This window comes from Canis lupus, chromosome 3 (genome assembly GCF_003254725.2).
Source record: "Canis lupus dingo isolate Sandy chromosome 3, ASM325472v2, whole genome shotgun sequence".
Classification (NCBI taxonomy): domain Eukaryota; kingdom Metazoa; phylum Chordata; class Mammalia; order Carnivora; family Canidae; genus Canis; species Canis lupus.
In genome coordinates this window covers 58,455,811-58,472,775 of record NC_064245.1, presented here as the reverse complement: position 1 = coordinate 58,472,775, position 16,965 = coordinate 58,455,811, and the positions used below count along the sequence as shown (strand labels likewise).

The following is a 16,965-nucleotide window of genomic DNA, read 5'->3' as shown; positions in this document are numbered from 1 at the left end:
CGCGCGGGCGGGAACCCTGCCCCGAGGGCTGGGGCCCGGGAGCTGCGTCCGCGACCGCGGAGCCGCGCCCGGGAGGTGGGGGGGGGGGTGGCCGTGCTCTGTGCGGTCACGGCGGGGGCGGGGCGGGGGCGGCGGACCGCGGCCCCGAGGGCGTGGGGTGGGCGGGGTGCGCAGCCGCGGAGGGGCGTCCCGGGGGCCGGCAGGCGCGGTGCGCGGTCAGTGCTGGCCCCGCCCGGCCTCCTGCGCAGCCCCGGGGCCCCCTGAAGCCCCCGCGGGGGAGCAGTGACGTCCGGCGCAGGTGGCCAGTGGCGCCCCTCAGGTGCGGGCGGCCACGTGTCCCGGCCTCCCCGGCCTCCCGAGAGTGGGCAGCGCCCCGCGTGTCTGCAGGTGGGAAGCCCGCGGACCTCGAAGGCTGGACCCGGCTCGCGTGTCGCGAGGGTGTTGGGAGCCCGCGTGAGGCCCGTGGGGTGGCTGGCCCGGCAGGGAGGGTCCAGCCAAGGCCTCGGACCTGCCCGGGCCGCTGGCAGCTCACGGGCGCAGAAGCGCGGGCGCGGCAGGCGTTATCGGGGCGCTGCAGGCTGCAGGCTGCCGGCTCCAGCCCCCCTCCCCCGCTCTGCCCCGCTCTGCCCCGCGCTGGACGGGTCGCTGGCACACTGCCCTCTACGGGCTCAGTGCGAGACTGAAAGGACTTTAAACGTGCAGGCGACATTCAGCTGCCCATTTCTGGTCTGGGAGAGATCCCTTCTTCCTCCCAGGCCGGCGTCGGGCCGTAACGTCTGGGCGGAGGGCGGAGCTGGAGGTCAGGGAGCGGCACTGCGCGGCCAGATGCTGGTGGCCAGATGCTGGTGGCCGCGGAGCCTCAGCCTGCCTGGGCTTGCCTGCTCATCGGTGCGCCGTGGTCACTGCCACCTGCCTGTGGGCCTGCCCTTCTGGCTTCTTTCTGGATCAGATGGGAATGACTGTGAAGGCACCTGGCACGGTGGGTCCCCAACTTGGCAGCTTGTAGGGATCCCATGGGAGCTTGGACAAATCCGTGTCCAGGCCGCCCTGCAGACCGGGGCCATCGGAACCCCTGGGATGGAACCCAAGAGTCAGTATTTTAAAGCTGCTTAGGTGATTCCAGTGTCCAACCAGAGCTGAGAACCACTGCCCAGCACCACGCACCTACCAGGTCCTGTGCTCTGGGCCAGTGATATCCTCACGGCGGCGTATGTGGGCATCCAAGGCACAGGATAGGGGTTAGGATCACAGGGACCAGGGAGACCTGGATTCAGATTCTGGTGCGGTTGCTTCTGGCTGTGTGACCCTGGGTGGGTGATGGACCTTTCTGAGCCTTAGAGTCCTTCACTTTTCAATGGGGATAAAAGAGCTAATGAAGATTCTCTCCTTTATTAAACTTTTCCCAGGCTCCTGTGAGCCCCGTTCCTCATGAGGCCTCAACCTTGACCTGTCAAGACTTGAATCAACACTGGCACGGTTTCCAGCAGCTCCAGGCCACATCCTGGAGATGCCTCTGACGCCCACCCCACCGCCAACCCCACCCCCAAAGCGCATGCATGGGATCAGCAGGGCTGCCGAGACTTATCGAGCACCTGAGGACAGGGCCTCCGTGTGCTGTGTCTGTGGGAGGCTGGAATCCTAACCTCAGTACCAGCCCGCCAGGACAGCCGGTGTAGCTGCATTTCCACTGGCCCTTTGTCAGGGCCCGTGCCTCCCGAGCCCCCCTTGCCCCATGCCCCCATCCTCCCTCTGGAGCACCAGCTACTTCGGGACACATCGAGGTGCACTGTCCTCCCCATGGTGTCCTCTACGGAGACTGGGCAGGGAGCTCAGGAAGGACTTTGTGCCGTGTCCCAGAAGTGAGCACAGAGGGGAGGGGGCGTGCTGAAGGGGCAGCAAAGTGTGAGGGTGAGGAAGGCTCTGAGCTGAAGTGTGGGGATGGGGTCCTGGAGTCCTGGCTGCCTTGGAAGGACTTGGCTTCTCCTCTGACAGACACCGGGAGCCCTTGAAGGTCTTAGAGCAGGAGCTGTGTTCTGGAAGAAATAGCCAGCAACCATCAGCAGGGGCAGATCTGAGAGGCCAGGGGGTTGACGAGCTGGCCAAGAGAGGGGGGTGCAGAGGGAGGAAGAGAGCCCCAAGGTGGGAATGTGGGAGGAGGGAGAGCAGCCGTTGGGAAGGCAACAAGAAGCCAGAGTGCGGGGAGGAGCGGAGCCCACAGGGGCCACATTGGTGGGGTGCAGACAGAGGAGAGCCAGGGCTCTGAGGGGCAGCAGCCACGGGGCTTTTCCAAGGAGGGGATATTTGTTTGTTGGCACCCAAAATAGCAGTTGTCGATCCAGGCCATTGTTTTAATTTCCCAAGGGACTTCTGCTTCCCTACCTCTGTCTGGGTGTCACCACAGCCTCAGTTTCCCCTTCTGTACAATGGGAGCAAGAATGCCAACCTCACAGGGTTGTAAAAAGATTAGTGGAGACCATGTGCATGCGGTGCCTAATACGGCGGTGCTCCCAAGGTGGAGTGTTGATTTCATCACCGCTGGCGGTGGGTGTGCACCTGCCGTGTGCCTGGCTCCGTGCTGGGAGCAACGGCACAGAGCGGGGTGGACACAGTGCCCACCCCTAGGAGCCCATAGACCAGCCATGCCTGAGCCCCTGAACCTAACCAGTCTGGGTCATCCCTCGCCCAGGCCATGTTGCCAGCATGACACCCCCAAGACCCTTAGTGAAATAACCATCACCACCTTTAACAGCAGAGCCCAAGCTGGTGCTGCTGTTTCTGTGGGTTATCTCCAAGAACCACTTCCTCCTGGGACACTGGCCTCACCCAGAGCTGCTGCCACCAGAAAGGGGGCGGGGGGTCTGTTTCAGAAGAACAAAGAAAGTGAGGGAGTGGCCTTCCTGGTGCATGTTTGTAGTTCACACACGACGTTCTTTTTTTTTTTTTAAAGATTTTATTTGACAGAAAGAGTGCGTGAGCAGGGGGAGGGGCAGAGGGAGAGGGAGAAGCAGGCTCCCCGCTGAGCAGGGAGCCCAACATGGGGCTTGATCCCAGAACCCTGAGTCATGACCTGAGTCAAAGGCAGACACCTCACTGACGTGCCCCACACAAGACACTGAGGTCTTCCCATCAGGAGGGCTTTGGGCCCCTGGGGCTTGGACCGTGTACGCAGAGACCCTTGCCTGCGTGGAGCTCACATGGGCCGGCAGGGAAATCAGCCTTTAACCACTCAATGAGAGCCATGCAGGAAAAGCATGGGCACACCTTGTGCTTGCCCTACTGCATTTCTTGCAAATGGAAGGCGTATGGGACCCTGTGTGGGGCACATATGCTGGCACCGCGATTCTGAAAGTGCTGCTCACTGTGTTTTTGTGGCACATTTTGATAATTCTCCCAATATCTCAAATGTTTTCCGTATACATGTTATGGGGATTATTGACGTCTGATGTTACTGCCATCACTGTTGGAGGCACCGTGAACAGTGCCCACAGTGGCCTCTTGAGTGTGCAAGTGAAGGGGAAGAGTCACACGCATCTCACTTTAAACCAAATCTAGAAATGATTAGGTTTTGTGAGGAAGATATGTCAGGAGCCAAAACAGGCCAAAAGCTCAGCCTTTTGCATCTGTTAGCCAAGCTGTGCATGCAAACAAGTTTATTTTATTTTATTTTATTTTATTTTATTTTATTTTATTTTATTTTATTTTATTTTATTATTTTATTTTATTTTTTTTTTATTTTATTTTATTTTATTTTATTTTATTTTATTTTATTTTATTTTATTTATGCATCAGAGACACAGAAAGGCAGAGACACAGACAGAGGGAGAAGCAGGCTCCGTGCGGGGAGCCCGATGTGGGACTCAATCCCAGAACCCCAGAATCATGACCTGAGCCCAAGGCAGATGCTCAACCACTGAGCCACCCAGGCATCCCAGCGAAGGACAAGTTCTTGAAGGAAATTGAAGACCAAACCAGTGCACACATGTATGACAAGACAGGGAAGCCGGCTTATTGCTGATCTGGAGAAAGACTGTGTCTAGACAGAAGATCCAACAGCCACGATGTTCTTAAATCTAACCCCAACCAGAGCAGGGTGCTCACTCTGAGAGTTGAGAGGGGACAAAGCTGCAGAAGACAAGTCTAAGGCAACAGAGGTGGGTGCATGGGTTCATGAGGTTTAGGGAAAGACACCGTCTCCATAACAGAAGTGCCTGGTGAAGCAGCAGGTTCTCCAAAAGGTCCAGCTAGGACCATTCACAAGGAGGCCCTTCGAGACAACACAGAGTTTCAGGGTGGGTGAAACAGCCTTACGTCAGAAGAGGACCTGGCTAGGACTTTAATGGCTGGAGAGAAGTCAGTGCCTGGCTTCAATTTTTCAAGGCTTGGACAGAGGGACTCTTCTGTAGGGGTGCACGCAGCTGCTGACTTTTAAGATTTTATTTATTTGACAGAGTGCACAAGCAGGGGGGAAATGGCAGAGGGAGAAGCAGACACTCTGCTGAGCAGGGAGCCCAACACGGGGCTCCATCCCAGGACCCTAAGATCATGACCTGAGCAAAAGGTATAGACGTTTCACTGACGGAGGCCCCCAGGCACCCCAGCTGCTGACTTTAAGTTGAACTAATGCTCATGTACCACTTGGAAAATCCCAGGGCCATTAAGAATCCTGCTCTGTGTTCTGTAAATGGAGCAACAAAGCCTGGATAGGGCAGCCCAGGTGGCTCAGCGGTTTAGCGCTGGCTTCGGCCCAGGTCACAGTCCTGGAGACTCAGGATCAAGTCCCACGTCAGGCTCCCTGCATGGAGCTTCTCCCTCTGCCTGTGTCTCTACCTCTCTTTCTCTCTGTATCTCTCATGAATAAATAAATGACATTTTTTAAAAATTGTCATGCGACCTAGCCAGACTACCTTTAAAAACAACAACAACAACAACAACAAAAACCCAAAGCCTGGATGACAGCACATCTGCTTACAACATGGCCTACCGGGTATCCTAATTACCCTGTGGAGACCTGCTGCTCTCTGACACTGCGCCAGGTCACCCAGGAGCTTGGATGGAGATGGGCAATGAGGCTAACGTCCTCATGCCTGCTGACAGTGTCCATGCCGCAGCCCGGGGATGAAGGAGTTATTTTGACTGTCACGTCTGACTCTTTAAGAAATAGCCTTTGTAAGGCTGTGGCTGTTCTAGATAGTGGTTCCTCTGAGAATCTGGGCAAAGTAAATGGAAAACCTTCTGGAAGGGGTTCACACTCTAGATGCCATTAAGAACATTCGTGACTCATGGGAAGAGGACAAAATAACAGGAGTTTGTTTTATCCCAAGCAGGTTTTGTCCCTCGTGGATGACTTTGAGGGGCTCCAGACTGCAGATGAGAACGAAAGTCGGAAGTGCAGCCTGAAGACAGGACTGAACAGCTACAATCTCGTGATAAAACCTGAATGAACACGTTGCTTCTTAGGATGAGCAAAGAAAGTGGTTTCCTGAGATGGAAGCTACTCCCAGTGGACACACTGTGTAGACCGTGGGAATGACAGGAAGGATTTAGAACATTTCATAAACTGAGTTGAGAAAGCAGTCGGAGGACAGACTCATTTTGGGAGTCCCATGGGTAAAATGCTATCAGATAGTATTGCCCCTATAGAGAAATCATCCATGAAAGGAAGAATCAATCCATGCGTCAGGTTTCACCATCATCTTACTTTCAAAAGCTGCCAGGGGTGCCTGGGTGGTGCAGTCGGTTTGGCGGCCAACTCTTGGTTTTGGCTCAGGGGCATGAGATTGAACCCCTCGTGGGGCTGTGCACATTCAGCAGGGTGTCTGCTTGAGCTTTTCTCCCTCTTCCTTGGCCCCTTCCCCTTCAAAAAAAAAAGTTTACAAGGAAATTGCCACAACACCCACCCTCAGCAGCCCTCAACATGACACAAGACCCTCCACCTGCAAGAATATTGCCTGAAAGCTCAGAAGATGGTTAGCTCTCCTCTGCCACAGAGCGTCTTTAAATCAAGGTATGTACATTGTATTCTTTATCCATAATGCTGCTGCATACCTAGTAGGTACCTGACTGCGTGCCCTGGGAAACCTTGCTCTACTGCGGCGTCTGGGTGGTCCCGGAGGCCTCACAGGCTGCACAGAATTAGTAAACGTTTATATTCCGTATTTTCATTTTACGCATTATTTCAGAAGGATCACTATCTTGTTATAAACAGCACTTTTGCACACTCCCGTCTCCTGTTTTGGTGGTGCGGGATCACAGAACGCTCCCAGAGCCACTGCGGCTTTTAGCTTGGCTTTACAGGCACTTTGGTCTGAGGCATAGCAAATACCCAAAGCAATGCTTAAGAGTCAGAAGTGAATCATGAATTTTAGGCATCATGCTCAAACACTGTAATGGGTCACGTAAGGTAAATAAGAGTTACTGTAGAATATTACAAATATTTTAATTCCATATAGTTGCTATCAGTTTTCTTCACAGTTCTATTGAGATGTCATTCACCTACAACACATTGCCTGTGTTTAAAATGTACCATGTGATAAGGCTTGACATATGTACAAAACCACGAAACCATCACTTAAATAGGTGGTGAACGCACCCATCACTCCCAAGAGCCCCCCGATGGAGTGCGCACATGAAAAATGGTGTGTCCAGCTTGTGCTGATCAGCTGCTGGGCTGGAGCCAGAGGCCAATTCTGCTGCCTCCTACTTTGATTCTTTCCCTGGAACTCCTCCTGTCAGTGCCCTTGGGTGTGATGCTGGCTCCCCGTCTTCCTCGCCGTGTGACCTTGGGCCTGCTACTCTACCTCCGTGTCAGTTTCTCATCCGTAGAAGTACTGACCTCATAGGGTTGCGGGAGTATATGGGTATATGAGATCACATATGTGCTCACACACTCGCGCACATATACGTGTCTACGTAAGTCATACAATAACCCCTAGGGCTGCACTTGGCACCATGTGCAGTCAGTGTTGACCATTATCACTCGATGCAAAGAGCCCTGTCAATGTCTCTGCTGGAAGTAACACATTTGGGAACACAAAAAACCCAACAAGATGGAAAGCTGAAATATCCCTCCCTTTTCTAGTGGAATGGAGCCAAGACACTCGCCTTGACACAGCTGTGTGTCTGGGTAATGCTACACGTATTGAATCGTTTCCTCAGAACTTTCTGTGGCCTCAGCTGGTCCCATCACAGCAGTAAGGCCCAAGGCAAGTATGGTTCCCAGCAAATGACAAACTGTTCCAGCCCAGGACAGAGCACTTGGTTTCCCCCTTGGATGGTGAGACTCATCCCTTCCTCTGTCGCTCCCTGCATCACCAACGGCTGTGCGATGTCACCCAGACCCTCACCACCCTCGTCCAACCCCTGGAACCACTCCAGCTACTCGTGCAGCAGCCCGGCCACAAGATGCCCAGGAGCCTGGTTCTGGTGGGCCCCTGTATGGAACAATCAGTTCCAGTCCCTGGTGTGGCAGCTGCCCCATGGCCTGAACCCAGCTCACCCTGCTTGGCTCTGGGTCCAGCCAGAATGCATCGCTGCACTGTCAGGATGGCGCAGTGTGCTTGGCCAGCTAGGAGGTCCAAGAACGAGCCTGGAGTCGTCGATTCAGAAGCAGAGATAGTGCACTTCAGTTATGGTGACAGTGAAGGGGGATTTAAAATGTGCCCCTGGGGGGGGTACCTGGGTGGCTCAGTGGTTGGGCCTCTGCCTTTGGCTCCAGTCATGATCCCGGGGTCCTGGGATTGAGTCCCACATCAGGCTCCTCACAGGGGGCCTGCTTCTCCCTCTGCCTGCATCTCTGCCTTTCTCTCTGTGTCTCTCATGAATAAATAAATAAAATATTTAAAAAAAACACAAATAAATAAAATGTGCCCCCGAGAAGCTAGCTTTAGGTTGCTCTTAGAATGGGCACTGCCCTCAAAAAGACAAATTGAAATGCAGTTTAGAGAGGAGGCTGTGATTCTAAGGGCAAGGTCCTCACAGATGACAGCTAAGGGGGGGACCTCTAGGGTCCTCTGCTCCAGGAAGGCACATGGAGAAGAGGTGGCAAGAAGGTGGCCCCACCGAGCTGGAGCTGATAGCTTCCCCCACCCCTGCCCGTGTCCTCCCCACCACCTACCCGCCTCCAGCTGACCCAATGCACAGACCTGGGTGTGGGTGAGTGCGTGTGCATGTGTGAGTGTGTGTGTTTGCACATGTGTGTGCAGGGCAGGGCCTATCTGCAGGGGGGACCCTCAGGATCCTCAGAGGAGCTCACAGGATTCTCCGACTCTGGGAAGGCATAGAAATCATGAGAGAGCTTGGGTCTGATGGATATGAACCAATTTTACCTACTCTGATGACAATCTGATTCTATCTGTGACTGTTACTCTCATGGTTATTACAAGAAAACAGCCAGCTCAAGAGCCTCCCTCTTAGGAGAAGCACAGAGGAAAGACGAGCATGGTCTTGGTGGGGAAAAAAAATCCCTTTGGAAATAACTTGCTTGGCAGAAATAGGTCTTCCCTTGCTGGTTGGCTAACAAGTCATTTGTGGAACAGGACCCTAGGAAATGTCAGGCCCAGAGCAAAGAAATGATCCCAATAACAATATTTCAGAAGCTCCCTCTCATGACATAAAAAAAAAATGCAAATTGAAAACAGCAGCATGACCAGTAGAGGCCGAGTCCACAGCGAACCACAGGTCACTGTGCAGCAGAGTGCACCCACGTTCACCCGTGGCAAGCCTCACGGAGGAGGCCAGCAGGACCTGGACCACAGATGGGCACCCACGCCTGACTCCAAGGCCCACCCCAGCACCCCCAGTAGCTGGTGCAGGGCCAGAACTCAAGGACAGACCAGCATTCATTTGCAAGGGGCACAGTAACCCCAAAGAGAACCCTGAAAACCAGCCTTGTGAATTTTTAGATTTTCACAGTAAAGTGTAAATGACACTTAAGGAAAGGCACAGCCCCAGAGGACTGCCCAATGACTCCTTAGGTGTGTTTGCCCATGTGACCACTGCCCTGGGCACGAGAGAGAACATCTCCATCACCCCAGAGAGTCTCCTCCTTATTCTGAGCTCTGTCCCCATGGGGCGCACGTCCATGGGACAATCATGGATGTGTTCCTTCCGTCTGGCTACTCTGGCTCATTGTGTCCACAACTCTGTGCGTGTCGGTGCATGGGCATGGATGGGAAGCATTCTGTTGCATGAAGAGAACACCATTTGTTCACCCTTTACCCTGCAGACGGACATTTGCCTTGTGCCCTGCTCCAAGCCATCCTGAACAAAGCTGCAGGGCAAATCTTCATGTGACCACAGGGCTTCAGTCCTGATCGGTAACCACCAGGAGTGGACCCTGGCCAAGAGGAGATCACATCCACGCTGCTCGTGGAGTCACCAGGTGCCACTGTGTGCACCCTCCAGCCGCGCGTGCGAGTCCCCGCGGCCCTGCGGCCTCGTCCACAGCGGATCTCCTCGACCTTGTCCGCCGCAGCCGTGTCTGTGAATGTGGTCAGAAGGCTCTCATGGGCTCAGCCCTCAGGACCCACCTTGTTGATCATCTGTTTATGTGCTTATTGTTTCGGATGCCAATGGGGTGTGTCGAAGGCGTAGGGAATCATGCAGGGAGGTCCCCCAAAGACAGCTCACGTCCAAATAGGGGGTATATCTGCTGTCCTTTCCCTCACCCTCTCGCTGTTGCCTGTGGGCTGGCAGTGGTTTTGGCGACGAGAGGACTGAGGAAGTCGTTCCCATGTATTTGGGGGCTTAACATGGAAACCATGGTGAGATGTGGCCTGCATTAGGCCACCTTGGGCCCCACATGGCTACTTTCCATGAGGTTTCCAGGCAATTTCATGGACCAGATTGGCTCTGACTTTCCTTATTGGCCTCCAGGCTGGCGGGGGAGGCCCGAGGAGCCGGAACGGCGTCCATGTGTTGAGCGGCAGAGCCACCTGCGGCCTGAGTATCTGGGTGGCTGCATGAAGCAGAGCAGCCCCCACACCCTACACCTGTCAGGAACAGCTGTCTGGAGCTTTACAAGGGCAAAAAATAAATCTGTGCTTCGTAGAGCTATCATAGGGATTTTCCTAATGCATCACCTAAGTACACCTTAATTCATAGAGCTAGCCAGAACAGTTTCTGTTGCCTGGAACCAAGAACTCTGACCCACGAAATCTATTTGGTCACTAGGCATCCAAATCTGAAGGAAGTACACAAAATGCCATCAACTGCTATCTCCAGATGTTGAAGTTATGGGTGATTTTTTTTTCTTATTCTGCTTTTCTGTGCCCCCCCTTTTTTGCATAAGCATTTATATAAAATATAATGAGGAAAAAGTCATTAAAAATAAGCAGGTTTGGATTCTCTGAGATGGGGCTGGAGCACCAGTCTCCACCCAGAAGGCCTGGACTTGCAGAAGTGGTGACCCGAGGCCCCTGGAATCCTCTCTGAGCTGCAGCACCCAGCCCAGCAGCCGCTGTGGCTATCCCTCCTGCATCATAACCCCTCCCTGGAATCCTGTTTGCTTCACAAGCCGGGTCTGGAGCTGAGCTCAGAATGAGAGGCTGGACCAGCATCCGGTGAGGTGTCTCTGGTCCTGGGGTCAGCATGTCCCCGAGGCCATGGGAAGGACCCATGGGAAATGGGACACCAGCATGGTGTCTGACCCTCCCAGGGCTCGTAGGCTGGCAAGGGAGGCCCTCATGCCCTGGTCTCTGTGTGACAAGGGCTCCCTGGCTACCTCTATGTCTTGGCTTAGTTTGGATCCACAAATTGTCAGGATGATCAGATGTCATCTTTGAACCGGTCCCAGCAAGAGACCCACCTAATTTAGGAACCTCACCAGGTGTTGGGAAAGCACCGCATCTATCTGTGGCTGGGCCCTTGTCACTGAGTGTCACAGCTGCCCAGCACAGTGGGCACCATCAGCTTCATTTCACCGGTGAGGACATAGACTCAGGGCTTCCCCCAGGTCACACGCTGCAAAAATGGGGACCCTGCCAGACCCACAGCCCTGTCGTCATGTTCCCAACGCCCACCACGCTCTCTCCCGTCCACCACATGCCTGCCTCTGTAGCCAAGGTCAGAGAGCTGGGCCGTGAGCAATGCAGGCAAATCCCCATGTGGCCAGCACGACAAGGATACAGGAAAACCTGTCCGGCTCCAACACTTTGGCTTCTTTCTTCTTTTACATGAGGAGGCAGGTTAGCTACAGTGCAAACATCTTGCTCAATTTCTGCAAAAGTCATATAATCCACATAACACACCCTTCCAGTTTTTGGATGAGGAATCCAAGATCCCAAGATGGGCCCCGGTGTGCCCAGGGCCATGCAGCCCCTCAGGCCAGACAGTTTAGCGTTAAAATCTGAACCTCCTCGAGCCCAGACAATGACCTCTCCACCGTATCACCGGCAATCTTTGCTGCATGCTCAGTAATTTTATTTTATTTTATTTTATTTTATTTTATTTTTTATTTTTTAAAGGTTTTATTTATTTATTCATGAGAGACACACAGAGAGAGGGGCAGAGACATAGGCAGAGGGAGAAGCAGACTCCATGCAGGGAGCCCGGCGTGGGACTCGATCCCGGGTCTCCAGGATCACACCCTGGGCCGAAGGCAGGTGCTAAACCGCTGAGCCACCCAGGGATCCCCAATTTTATTTTATTTTAAATTTCAGTACAGTTAACATACACCATTATCCAGGGTTCAAGACGATTGCCTACTCAATGATCTCAAAAATAACTTCTTATTGAGATAAAACATACTCACTAAAAATACAGTAGTCATAAGTATACAGCTCGAGTGAACTGTCCTGTTTAACCCCTGCCCAGACTTGGAGCAACCAGCCCCCTCCAGAAGCCCCCAGCCCTCCCCGCAGTGCAGCACCGTCCTGTACCCTCCTCCTACAACCCCCCCAGCCCTGCCTGGGGAGCCCCCCACCCTGTCCTGACTTCTATTTTTTTTAAATAGAGCTTTCTTTTTTTTTTTTTTTAAGATTTTTATTTATTTATTCATGATAGACACAGAGAGGCAGAGACACAGGCAGAGGGAGGAGCAGGCTCCATGCAGGGAGTCTGACATGGGACTGGATCCTGGGTCTCCAAGATCACACCCTGGGCGGAAGGCAGGCGCTTAAACCACTGAGCCACTCAGGCTGCCCCCCGCCCCCGTCCTGACTTCTAACACGTGGAGCCTCGTTCCCTCTCCATGGGGTCCTGTAGTAGCTGATCTCGTGGGTCCTGCGGCCCTTGCTCAGAGTGACTCGAGAATTATCAGTTCCTGGGTCTGGCGATGACCCAGGAGTCACCCAGTGCTGCTTGCTGCCCCATGGCATGCATATGTCACAAGTGGGCCATTCTGCCACTGAGGGGCATTTGGGTCGTTCCAGGTCGGGGTTCATGTAACGAGGACATGCCAGCACCTGTTTCCCGGCCCACGTGTGTTCACACGTCAAGAGCGCACAGCCCAGGAGCCGCTGCATGGATCGGGTGCTCGTGCATCCCCCCCCAAGTGGAGCCCCCAGCTCAGTGCCTGGAGAAAGCACCTGTGGGGCGGGTGAGAACGGGCAGGTGGGCAGCCGCGGACACACATCGCTGGCACTGCGTGCCAGCTTCAGCGGGAAGCGCTGGCCTCAGAACCATTCAGGTTCAGGTAACCTCATTGGGATAAACAAAGGCCCCACAGGGGCAAGTCCGACTGGTTCTGATCAGCCTGAGGGTCAGAGATAACCTGCCTCCTGCCTCCTCTCACAGGGCTGGGGCGGCTCCCTGGCCACAGTGTGTGTGGGGGGCGGGGGGCAGTGCACTGCCTGGTGTCTGGATTGTGCCTGGGAAGTGCTCGTGGGGTTGAATTTAGCTTTCTAAACTGCAGGCAGGGCAACACTGCTAGAAGCACCGTGCAGACTGTGGCCTGAGCCCCCATGTGTGCCCGTGGTTCCTATAACATGCAGCCACAAACCGAGGGACTCATGAAGCACATGTTGCTTCTCTTCTGGAGGACGGAAATCCACACCAACTCCAACTGCACCAAAATCAAGGTGTGAGCAGGGCTGGTTTCTCCTGAGGCTCTGGAAAAGGACCCGTGGCCTTGAGTTCCCAGGCCTGGGCTCACCCCCCGGGCCCCCACCTCATCATCTAAGCCAGCAGCTTCCATTCTCCTCCTACTGTGTTATTGGCTGCATCCCCCTCACCCAGTCCTCCCACCTCCCTCTTGAAAAAAAATTTTTTTTATTTACTTATTCATGAGAGACACACAGAGAGAGGCAGAGACATAGGCAGAGGGAGAGGCACTGATGTGGGACTTGATCCCAGGACCCCAGGGATCACGACCTGAGCCAAAGGCAAATGCTCAACCACTGAACCACCCAGGTGCCACCTCTCTCTTACAAGCAGCCTTGGGACTACATTGGGACCACCTGGATAATCCAGGGTAGGCTCCCATCTTGAAGTCCAAGTCCCTTCTGACATGGACATTGACGTATTCGCAGGTTGTGTGAGGATGTAGGCATCCTCGGAGGCCGTGACTCAGCCCCACACCCTCAGCCCACAGTCAGGGCCAGAAACCCAGGAGCTGCCTGCTTGGCCACACCCACACCGGCACAAGGCCCTCATTCCTCCACGACCTCCACTTCTCTACTCACACAGCTTGGCTCCCAGAACCCTCACCCCCAAAACTCAGCGCTCTGATCCCCTGGAAGCCGCCTCCCAAGGCTGCCAGCCCTGAGCTGCACACCTGGAAGAAGGCTCTGGCAGGTGGCACGCTAGGGCTCAGTCTGGCTCTGTCACATGCTATGTGTCTTGCTGTCCTGTCCTTTTCTATAAAATAATAATGGTAATGGCAGTTTTATAAGGTATGAGGATTAAATAAGAGAATGTACATAAAATGCTTTAGGATGGAGCCCAGTAAACAACAGCTTGATTCAAACAATGGTCCTGGGATCCCTGGGTGGCGCAGTGGTTTGGCGCCTGCCTTTGGCCCAGGGCGCGATCCTGGAGACCCGGGATCGAATCCCACGTCAGGCTCCCGGTGCATGGAGCCAGCTTCTCCCTCTGCCTGTGTTTCTGCCTCTCTCTCTCTCTCTCTGTATGACTATCATAAATAAATTAAAAAAAAAAAAAAAAAAAAAACAATGGTCCTGTTTCCATCGTTACCCCCTTCCTAGCCGGGCTGAAACTCTGTGTAGCAAACAGTGCCCTCAGCTCTGTGCCTTTGTGGTCTGACCTCAGGGCCACCAGGAAACCTGGCTCCAAGCCCCAGATGGAGCAGAGGTGACAGGGTAGCTGTTGGTGGCAGGGAGGAAGTCTCCAAGGAATGTACCTGAAAAGGTTGGAGAATACAGAGATATCTGGGAAGGCTTCCCAGAGGAGGTGACTGTGGGAGGCAGCCTTCCCCACTTTCTGCACCTTTCCATCACCTCTTCAGCCTCCCATGGCCCTGGGTGTGAATGCTCCTCCTTCCAAATGGTGGCAAAGCCCAAGGGGAAACAGTTATGATGTTGAGAAGGCTCCTGAGGCTGACTTGGCTCCTCTGTGACCCAGGTCCTCACAAAGGGCTGATGGAAGCTGACCCCAGAGGCCCCGGTCCCCCCCTGGGGCTTCACCCAGTCTTCTCAGGGGTTGGGGGCTCCAGGTCTGACTGCATTCTGCCCCAGGGAGATGTCCATAAAGAATGGATCTCCCGAAGTCCTACCAGGTCAAGGCATCAGATTCTCATTTGGAAGAAGAATTGGGCAGCATTACAGGAAAGAGCAACAATCCATTTAGCTGCGACTATACCCTGCACTGAGCTCTGTCACTGGGCCTCCCAGCCCAAGCCAACACTTGCCCCATGGGGAAGGGCAGCCTCCTTTGAGCTCCTACCCACAGCTTGGCAATCCCTCCCTGATAGTTGGGGTGCGTCTGGAAGTTACTCCCGTCAGAAGGCTGAAAACCATCTACAGAAGAGAGGATGGGAAGGGACCGACACAGGGAAGGAATGTGTTTGCTTTTGCAGAACCCACAGCTCCAGCCAAGGAGAAGCCCAACTAGGTGTCTCCTGACAGCCCCTCACGTGACTGGGTCTGAGCCTCATTGGAGCTACGGACCCTGCAAACCCCCTGCGTTGTCTTGGAGTTACCTTTAGCACATTATCATACTGCGAGCTCCTGCTTCGGGTAGAGCTTTGTACCATTGTTCATTCAAACCCACAGTGTGTGTGCACAGGCACGTAGATGACTGAACCCAAGCGCTTGGGCAACTCCCAGCCCCCTACAACACCCAGAATAGAATCTGCCTGCACTGACCCCACGCTCCCCGCCCCCGCCCCTAATTCCCCAATAGAAGCTTCCTGCACTGACCCCACAGGAGATGGAGCTTAGAGCCACCTCCCTGGCTCCATACCTGTAATAAGTAATAAAGACTACTTTGCTTTCCACACATCCTTGGGTTGTGCTCAATTTGACACACCTGAAGTGACAAAGGCCCTGACTTACATGCGTGCTGCAGAGCCAGGCCTAGGTTCTGGTGTTAAGACTGTAATGGCCAGCTGCGGGGCTTTGGCATGTCCTAACCTCTCAGGGTGTCCCCATCTGCAGGGTGGACGGATGCCTCCTGGCAGGGCCGTCCCGACTTACACACAAGCCCCAGGTGTGGATGCATGGCCTGGCTCTGGCACATGGGACGCCAGTGGGACCTACCTGCCCCTGCTCTTGTTTTAGGAGGCCGGGCTGCTGGCACCACTGGGCCAGGAAGCAGCCACTCACACCTGAATGTGAACATACCTGGGCTCTTCATTTCTTCCCTGCTGGTGTCCACTGTACATCAAGGAGCAGGGTCTGCGGTAGGAAAGGGTCAGCTAGAACCTGAGAAGGCCCCAGCCTGACTCTGTTAAGGATGCTCTTTCCTTACACCCACTGCCTGGTCTTCAAGTCTTGTCATTAAGTAGGACATGGGGTTTCAGCAGATAGTACACTGCATGCTTGGGTGTCCAGCCTCAGTGGTGACCAGCCTGCCTTGGCCCTAGCTCCTGGCTGCCCCGGGCCATATGTCAGGACTCCCTGGAGAGGCCACAGTCGCTGCCCACATCCCCACCCCCGGGCTCTCTGACATTGGGGCACAGACCTCCCCTGGGGCAAATGCTCACTAAGTGTTTAGCCAACTGAGCTCTTGGAGCTCTGCTGGCCCACCCCAGGTAAGGCCCCTAAGAGATAGGTATGCATGTAAATGTCATTTCATAAGTGGGGAAACTGAGGCCTTCCTCAGGGTCATGCAGCCTGGCGCCAAGGCCTGCAGACCCCTGTCCAGGGCTGGGGCTCCTTCCCCAACCTTGGCCCAGCAGCCAGCTCCAAGGGCAGCTAGCTGCCACCGTGCCCCCAACCCAGGGTGGACAGTGGGGGCAGGGGTGCTGCCTGGGCAACAATGAGCAGGTTCCATCCTGAGGCTCCTCCCCTGCTGAGAGCCCTGGAGGGGGTTGTCCAAACCTCCTTCTTCAGTGATGACCTGCCTCCGTGCCACTTTGGAGCTTTCTCTGGACCCAGGGTAATAAAAATAGCAAACACTAACTCTTATTGAAAGCTTCTACATCGCTTCTCGGCCTTTTGGCTAAGATCAAGTGAAAGCTTCTACAGCCCTAGGTCCTTTCTGTACATTTAACTCCCTGGAACCCAAGGGATAGGAGCTGTTGTGACCCCACTTTTCAGATGAGAAAATGGAAGCACAGAGAGATTAAATAATATGTCCAAAGTCACACAGCATGTAAGCAGCTATCTTATCCCAGGTTCCCAGAAAACAGAGCCATGGCCAAGTCTTCTGCCCCAAGACTCTGCTGGGACTGCATTCCCAGGGCACAGATGTGCAGGGGGAGGAGGTGCGGGGCAGTAAAGGGTGGAAAGCAATTTTGAGGTAGTGAGTGGCTCTCGGCTGCACACGGAAACGGCTCTTTGTGATATCCCATGGCTGCCCAGGCAGGCCTTCCCGCTGAGAGGAGCTCCTCCACAGGTGTCCACATGA

At 54.3% G+C, this 16,965-nt stretch overlaps 1 long non-coding RNA gene across 5 annotated transcripts; it reads left to right on the top strand.

Moving 5' to 3' along the window:
• The first annotated feature begins 74 nt into the window (after positions 1 to 74).
• On the top strand, positions 75 to 15,277 carry LOC112653672 (uncharacterized). 5 transcript variants are annotated; one of them, XR_007409620.1, is made up of 3 exons: positions 163 to 387; positions 5,325 to 6,004; positions 14,972 to 15,277. It is a non-coding gene; the product is annotated as an uncharacterized LOC112653672 (long non-coding RNA). The 5 variants fall into 5 exon arrangements; XR_007409618.1 differs by lacking the exon at positions 14,972 to 15,277 and adding an exon at positions 9,874 to 10,315; XR_007409619.1 differs by lacking the exon at positions 14,972 to 15,277 and adding an exon at positions 9,224 to 9,853.
• Positions 15,278 to 16,965: the final 1,688 nt, after the last annotated feature.